The sequence below is a fragment of the Eleutherodactylus coqui genome, chromosome 2 (assembly GCF_035609145.1).
Source record: "Eleutherodactylus coqui strain aEleCoq1 chromosome 2, aEleCoq1.hap1, whole genome shotgun sequence".
NCBI classification, from domain to species: domain Eukaryota; kingdom Metazoa; phylum Chordata; class Amphibia; order Anura; family Eleutherodactylidae; genus Eleutherodactylus; species Eleutherodactylus coqui.
The window spans coordinates 95844932-95852796 of NC_089838.1; the positions used below are offsets into that span (position 1 = coordinate 95844932).

Sequence of the window (7865 nt, forward strand, 5' to 3'; positions counted from 1 at the left end):
CGATATCTTGGGGATTGGATACTTGTGAATAGAACTTCGAAGACCTTGCGGCGCATTCCTACAGTGTTCTACACAAAGACAAATGGGGCTTCTGTACCTGACGAGCCAGGAAGGGTCTGGGGCGCAGGCACAGAAAGCTGCTTGTCCCTCAGCCGCCTACCCATTCTGGAGACTCTGAAAATGCAAGCATCTGCAGCGCTTCCAAAGGACCCAATCTTAACCAGCAGGAATCGATAGTTGCTGTCAGCAACAGCAAGGAGGACCACCAAAAAGAACTGCCTATAGTTGAAATACTGAGACCCCGAGTTAGGTGGCTTTTGGCCATGAATATGCTTCCCGTTCAGCGCCCCAATACAGCGCTCATAAATCTCTCAGCGATGTCCATCCAATCTTCAAGAGAGGGCAGAGCCATCACCAAAGGTACAAGACGCTGCCAAAGGATGCCACAGGTCTCCCTGATGGTTCCACCAATGGTAGAGCAGCCAATCCAGAAAGACAAATACAGTTGTCGAGGGTTAATTTGTTCAAACAGACTGGTCAGTTATGTTGTCGGTTCCAAATTGACCTAAGCAGGAGGAGCGCTCCTTTGAGAGACCATGAACAGACCTATACACACAGTATATGGTTTGAAACAAGTGACTCTATTTTATTGTCTGTATCTCTTGGCTTTTATAGAAGATCGCCCACGCAGGGATGCGACCTCTGGTAATACAAGGAGTAACCTCATGATACATACATTCATCTGATAAAAACACATGACTTAATGACATTAAAGAAAATAGCTGATTTCATATGACTTTCAGACAACATATCTTTAAGAAATTGCTGATATTCTTCTTTGCGGTTAGGCCATCTTTGCTAAATTCCAAGACATCTGGCCTTAGCTTCCTGATTCCACTTAGATCAGACGTACTTCCTCAAAAACAGTCATGACTTCTGTTACACATACAATATATTGCTAAAATATTCTTTTTGCTAAAATAGATTGATAAGCATATATACGGTACTTTGATAAGCGACATTTATTAATTTCTTTACAGCCCCTATTGGCCCTTATCATTCCCCCATTTTGGACATCAGGAAGTCACACACAGGAATGACAATTATGGGGAATTTTGAGGCTGAGTTGATCCAGAGGAAGGCGAAAACCCTTTTAGGAAAAAGCCAATTATCCTTGTATAAAAGGGAAAAATTCCTTCCTGACCCCAAATATGGCGATCGGAACAAGTCCCAAGATCACAGCCGACATCTGACTTTTTAAAATGTATTATTGTTTTCATGAATCTAAACAAATCTCTTATCATTTATGTGAAACATAAAGTGTATGTTTGACCGCATCACAATGGAACAATATTCATATACATTAAGAAAGGTATTCTCCTGAATGACATTGCTCTCCTCCACATCACTATCGTTATGCACTATTGAATATATATCGCGAAGTGTCTTTATTGGAGTGGGGATAGACAGTAAGCAAGTCCGTAAAATATCTTCCCCACTCCGAAGGTTGGGCATGCACATGTGGGAAATATTCAGTACGTCTTTTGCAAAGTATTCCCACATGTTGGGGTGTCCTTCCGCCCAAACAGTCCATCTTCTTCTTACATCGACAGTTGATGAAGAATTGTCCCGAAAAGAGAGTAGTCCAAGAAAACAAAGGGTAAATAATACACCTATCCAGACTATCAATGCTGGTGTCCAGGTTGCCATCCTCCTCCCCCACCCTGGGTTGGGCTTACTCTCCACCCCCCTCGTGGTGCTGAGGCGTTGGAACTTTCTTGCAGTGTGAGGCATGGATCCAAGTGGGTTTGCCTTCTAGCTTGACCGAGGTGGGAGTGGTTAACAGCACTTGGTATGGTCCGTCAAAGCGAGGTTCCAAAGTCTTTCTGACGTGTCTCTTTACCACCACCCAATCTCCGGGATTCAGAGAGTGGGATCCTTCCAAACTATCAGGGTCTGGAATAGAAGAGAAGACTAGGTCGTGTGTTATTTTTAGCTTTTGGCATAAGTCCTGCACAAAGGAAGTAACTTTATCATGACCCAGGGATAGAGCTTGGGGGTGATACAGTCCTAACCTGGGCACGGAGCCAAAGAGAATCTCATAAGGAGACAGTCCTGTTTTCCTATTTGGTGTGGTCCGTACTGAGTAGAGGGCCAGAGGTAGGCACTCGGGCCAAGGTTTTCCTGTTTCAACCATGGCTTTCTGTATCTTAAGTTTGAGGGTGCCATTGAGCCTTTCTACTTTTCCGGAGCTCTGCGGATGATAGGGGGTGTGAAAGGCCTGCTCTACTCCTAAGGCGGACATGACTTCCTTCATTACCTCACCAGTGAAGTGAGTACCACGGTCGCTCTCAATGGTCTCTGGTACCCCAAATCTGCACACTAACTCTGACACAAGTTTTTTTGCAGTGGCCTGGGCAGTGGCCTTCGTGACCGGGTAGGCCTCAGCCCACCCAGAAAAGAGGTCAATGCATACCAGGACATACTCATACCTTCCTGATCTGGGCAGCTGGATGTAATCTATCTGTAGTCTCTGGAAGGGGTACAAAGGTCGCGGAGTGCACTTCCAAGGGGTCTTTATTACTTGACCGGGGTTGTGTAGTGCACAGATTTCACAAGCCTTGACGTATGCCTTTGCCATCCTGTCAAATCCCGGAGCGTACCACATTTTCTCCACCAGGGCTACCATGGCATTACGAGAAGCGTGCACCTTTCCATGAGCCAAAAGGGCCATACTAGGGTAGGCAGCCGCAGGTAAACACATACGGAAACCCATCATCCAACCTTCATTTCCTTTTACTGCCCCTGCACTTGCCCAGCGCTCCTGCTCTTGCCCTGAGGGGAGTAGGTCCACCTCCTTCTGTGGTGGGACAGAGAGGGTCTGGTCCTTGGCAGGGGGATCAGGATCCTCCTCCGCTGGGCAGGACCTGGTCTGAACTCTGCACACGGGTGCCCTCCAGTCCAGCAGGGCTGCAGCCTTTGCTGCTCCGTCTGCCTTCTCGTTGCCTCTGCTTTCCAAGGAGTCCCCTCGGGTGTGTGCCTTTACCTTTATTATGGCTACCTGCTTCGGGAGCATGATAGCTGACATTAAATTACTTACTGCCTCACCATTCTTTATCGGTCTGCCTTGAGCTGTTAGGAAGCTCCGCGCGCGCCAAATCGGCCCATAGTCATGCGCAACGCCAAACGCGTACCTGGAGTCCGTGTAGATATTAGCAGTGACTCCCCGGGCTAACTTGCAGGCCTCGGTCAGAGCGCACAGCTCCGCTTCCTGTGCTGACATATGTGGGGGCATGGCGCGGCCTATCAGTACTTCATTCATTGATACTACAGCAAACCCTGTCACAAATCTGCCCATCTCATTCTGGTATCGTGATCCATCCACAAACATTTCAAGGTGGGGGTTCAGGAGAGGCTTATCTGTGACATGAGCAAATCCAGCTGTCTCCTGCTCCATCAGAGCAGCACAGTCATGCTGGTGCTCGGCGTCAAAAGCTTCCTCTTCGCCTAGGGAATTGACAAAAAGTTGATCCCCTGTGCTTACTCCCCCTTTTGAATCAGTGTCACCTAATGGCAGTAAGGTGGCCGGATTCAAAGTTGTGCAACGTTGAAATGAGACATTGGATGAAGAGTGTACTGCAAGTTCCATTTTAACCTGTCTAGCAAGAGAAAGATGTCTACGGCTCACCTGTGTCAGAATTCCATGTACGTCATGGGGCGTGAGGACCACAAGAGGGTAGTCTAGGACCACCTCAGAAGCTTTCTCAAGCAGTGCTTGTACAGCCAGAACTGCTCTTATACAGGAGGGTGAACCCCTGGCTACTGCATCAAGATGTGCACTGTAGTATGCTACAGGGCGCTTTTTGTCACCATGCTCTTGTGTGAGGACGGCAGTAGCATGTCCCGCCATCTCAGTCACGAACATCTGGAAGGGTTTATCATAGTCTGGCAGACCCAGTGCTGGAGCACTGGTAATCTGTATTTTCAGCTGATGGAAAGCTGACTCGGCTTCCGGAGACAAAGCAAATGGCTTAGAACTCAGGCAGTCGTACAGAGGCTGCATGGTCATGGAGGCAGAGCGAATCCATGGCCGACAATATGAAACTAACCCCAGAAATGTCCGCAACTGAGCATGGGAGGTAGGGAGTGGCATGTCCTCCACCACCTTGGTACGTTCTGGCGTGAGGTGTTTTGTACCAGGACCTAGGCAGTGACCAAGAAACACAACATGAGATTTGCAAAACTGTAATTTGTCTTTACTGGCTTTACACCCACTGTCTGCAAGAAAACAAAGGAGGCTGAGTGAGGCCGCAACGCAGGTGGGTCTGTCCGGTGCACAGAGTAGGAGATCATCAACATACTGAAGCAGGGCCACACCTGGTGGGACCGTCCATGCATCAAGTACAAGCCTCATACATCGGGTGAATTGATTTGGGCTGTTTTGTGCCCCTTGTGGTAGAACAGTCCAGCAGTACTGTTTTCCTCGGAACGTGAAGGCGAACAGGTACTGGCAATCGGGGTGGATCGGGACGGACATAAATGCATTGGCGAGATCGATCAAGGTGTACCAACAGGTTCCGGAAGGTATGGTGGACAACAGAGTGTAAGGGTTGGGGACCAAAGGTGTTTCTAGGATGGTCACCTTATTGATTTCTCTTAGATCGTGAACCATCCGGTAGGTATCAGGTTCACCTTTCTTCCCTTTCTTTTTAACCGGGAAGAGTGGCGTGTTAGCGGGTGAGACGCAAGGTTTTAAAGCATTCAAGGCACATAACTCTGTAATAGTGGAGGCTATTGCGTCTTCCTGTGCCTTGGCTAGGGGATATTGGCGGATCATGGGGGCTTTTTCCCCATCTTTGAGATATACCATGACTGGGGGTACGTGGAGATGGCCCAAGTCTGTCTTCCCTTTTGCCCAAAGGGTCTCTGGCACTGCTGAGAGAACCTGTGTATCTTCTGGGGTCAACACATATACAGTACAAGAAGGAGGCGGAGTGACCAAGTCTGCTGCCATGAGACAGAATACTTGGTGGTCGGCCGCAGAGGTACTGACATGAGCCTCACCGGAAGGATGGAGCTGAATACAGCACCCCAGGGGTCCCATCACATCGGTTCCCATGATGCAATCCCCAGCGGGTGACACCAGGAAGCGAGTGAGGACTCGTGACCCTTGAAAGGAGACTTCTATGGGCTCGGTCTCACGCATGGGTGTTGGTTCACCGGACACTCCAACGGCTATGGCTATGGAGTCTGAGAGGGGAATACTAAGATCGTTGACTTGTGAGGTACTGACACATGATTTAGTAGCCCCTGTGTCAATTAAAAAGGGCACCTCCTTCCCCTGGATTTTTAGTGGCTGAAAAATTTGTGGCCCACGTGCGTCAGTAACTATAAGGGACACGGGGGAAGGAGTGCCAGACCTTCATTGGTAATTGGTATACCCGTTGTTTCCCTGTGGGCGGGATGATGTGGTATTGGCCGTACTTCCCTGTTGCCCCCTTTCGTCTGACATGTTCTGTCTAGGGCGTTTAGGGGCTCTACAATTACGGGCCAAGTGTCCAGTCTTCCCGCAGTTATAACACTTACGGGTCTCCCGCCTGGGGTCGTTAAGTCGGACTGTGTCCCCCTCCATGGTGTAATGTTTAACCATAACACCCTTTGCGTGGTCTTCTGTATCCATGACAAATCCTACAGCTTTCTTATATAGATCACGCGGTTTGGCCTGTCGCCAATCGGGGGTACATGCTTTAACGCGTTCAGACAGGCGCTTATCTATTCCTTGCATAAAGGCTTCACAAAAAGCAGCATTACGTATTGCTTTTGGACAATCATATAAACCCAGATCTCTGCCAACTTCCTCTAAACGGCCAAAGTAACATTCAATAGACTCGCCCTTGTTCTGTCTACACTGGGTTAGGGCTGTACGTCTCTCTTGGGCTTTATCCTTAAACCAGGTCTTAACCTTGTCAACATATTGAGTACCACTAAGTAATGTCTGGGGGTCATCTGGGCGATCTTCAAGACCACAAAATTGAGCAATACTATTGTAAAGGCCCAGAGGACATTTTACATTCATAAGACATTCCATATCTGTCCAAGTGGCAGAGTAGTTTTTCTGTATGACTTCCAACTTTCTATGGAAAGCTGCTGGCTCTGTCTGGGGATCGGGCAGTTGCTGACACAGTGCCATCTGGTCTGTGGCGCTCCAGGGTCGCCATGTAGTGACTGTAGACCCGGGAGTTGGTCTATGTGCGTCCGTAGGTCTGTCATTAGAAGACGATGGTCTGTCAGTGTCCTCTTGTCTGACCGTGCCCAATGGTGGACTCGGTCTGTTTGGTTCTCTATAATGGGTAGTGGAGGTTGTAACTGGGAATAAGGGAATCGGTTGTCTACACTGATCCCTGGGACGTGGAGTCCCACATACTGTACAGAGTTCTTTAAAACAGGCATTCTGTTGACCACAACGTGGACAGTCCCAAGCCGGACCTCTATTTACTTCAGGGCCCGGGGATCTTGATTGAGGGCTGTAGGGAGGTGTATCCATCTGGGCAGTAGCCTGTGGATACGTAGGAGGCAAGGGCGGCAAATTGGGATACAGAGAATTAAAGGGATTATTTGGAGACATTGGTGGAACGGCCGGGACGACAGGAGAGACTAATGGAACCGTAGGGGTTTCCATGGGAACGTCTATTGGTGGCCGGGGCATAGGACAATAAACTAAAATGCCCTCGCCTCGGGACTCGGAGTCCCAGTGTTCGTCTTCTGCTGTTTTTAGAGCAGTCCAGAATAGCCTTCATGCCTTTTTCCAAACCCTTATTTCTTATTTCCTTTCTATGCTTATCCTCATATTGTGACCAAAATTCATAATTGAATGTTCCCGCCTTCTTAAGGCCTATACGTTTGTAAACTTTATAGGCTTGTCTGCAAATGTCCTCCCCTTCTCTATCTTTAATTATTTCAATAGGAGTCTGATATATCTTAGATTGTTCAGACCCCATCCTGACCACTTCCGACTATTCTTCACTAAGTATACAGGACGTATATTTCACACAGTAAACTAAGATAATCACTGAGACTATCTGGGAACACACAGTTCCCTGTCCCGGAATAGATTTACAGAACTAAAACGTGGTCAACTTCAAACACTAGGATTCAGGGGAGACCAGACTTCGCCTCTTAGGGAACTTTTAGTAATATTATAACAGATCCAGAGTAAGAATATGACTGCCAGAAATGAGACTATAACAATAACAATTATTTCAATCTCCAATACAGACAACATGACTCTTTAAGTCCCAATGAGTGAGTTCTTCCGTCTAGGACAGTTAAATGAACTTATTCACTCTAAAATATGGACGGGGCAGAAAAATATAGGAAACAGGCAACAACATACCTCTAGTCCGTTAGAGACACACAGATCAAAAGAATCCAGACTGTATAATAGTAAGATAAGCTCTTACCTGTTACACCGGTGTTTTTAGTCTGGGGTCTCCGAATCCAGTATCCACGTCAACGGGCCAGGAGTTTGTTTCAGTCTACTGGTTGCGATGTCCCGTAAAGGTAAGCCCCGCCCCCTAGTTGGACGCCAAGAACTGTCGAGGGTTAATTTGTTCAAACAGACTGGTCAGTTATGTTGTCGGTTCCAAATTGACCTAAGCAGGAGGAGCGCTCCTTTGAGAGACCATGAACAGACCTATACACACAGTATATGGTTTGAAACAAGTGACTCTATTTTATTGTCTGTATCTCTTGGCTTTTATAGAAGATCGCCCACGCAGGGATGCGACCTCTGGTAATACAAGGAGTAACCTCATGATACATACATTCATCTGATAAAAACACATGACTTAATGACATTAAAGAAA

The 7865-nt window shown here is 47.6% G+C and overlaps 1 long non-coding RNA gene across 1 annotated transcript; it reads right to left on the reverse strand.

Moving 5' to 3' along the window:
• Nucleotides 1-622: 622 nt before the first annotated feature.
• On the reverse strand, nucleotides 623-7655 carry LOC136611552 (uncharacterized). Its single transcript, XR_010790291.1, has 2 exons — nucleotides 7461-7655; nucleotides 623-1956 (listed from the first exon to the last, which is right to left on the reverse strand). It is a non-coding gene; the product is annotated as an uncharacterized lncRNA (long non-coding RNA).
• Nucleotides 7656-7865: the final 210 nt, after the last annotated feature.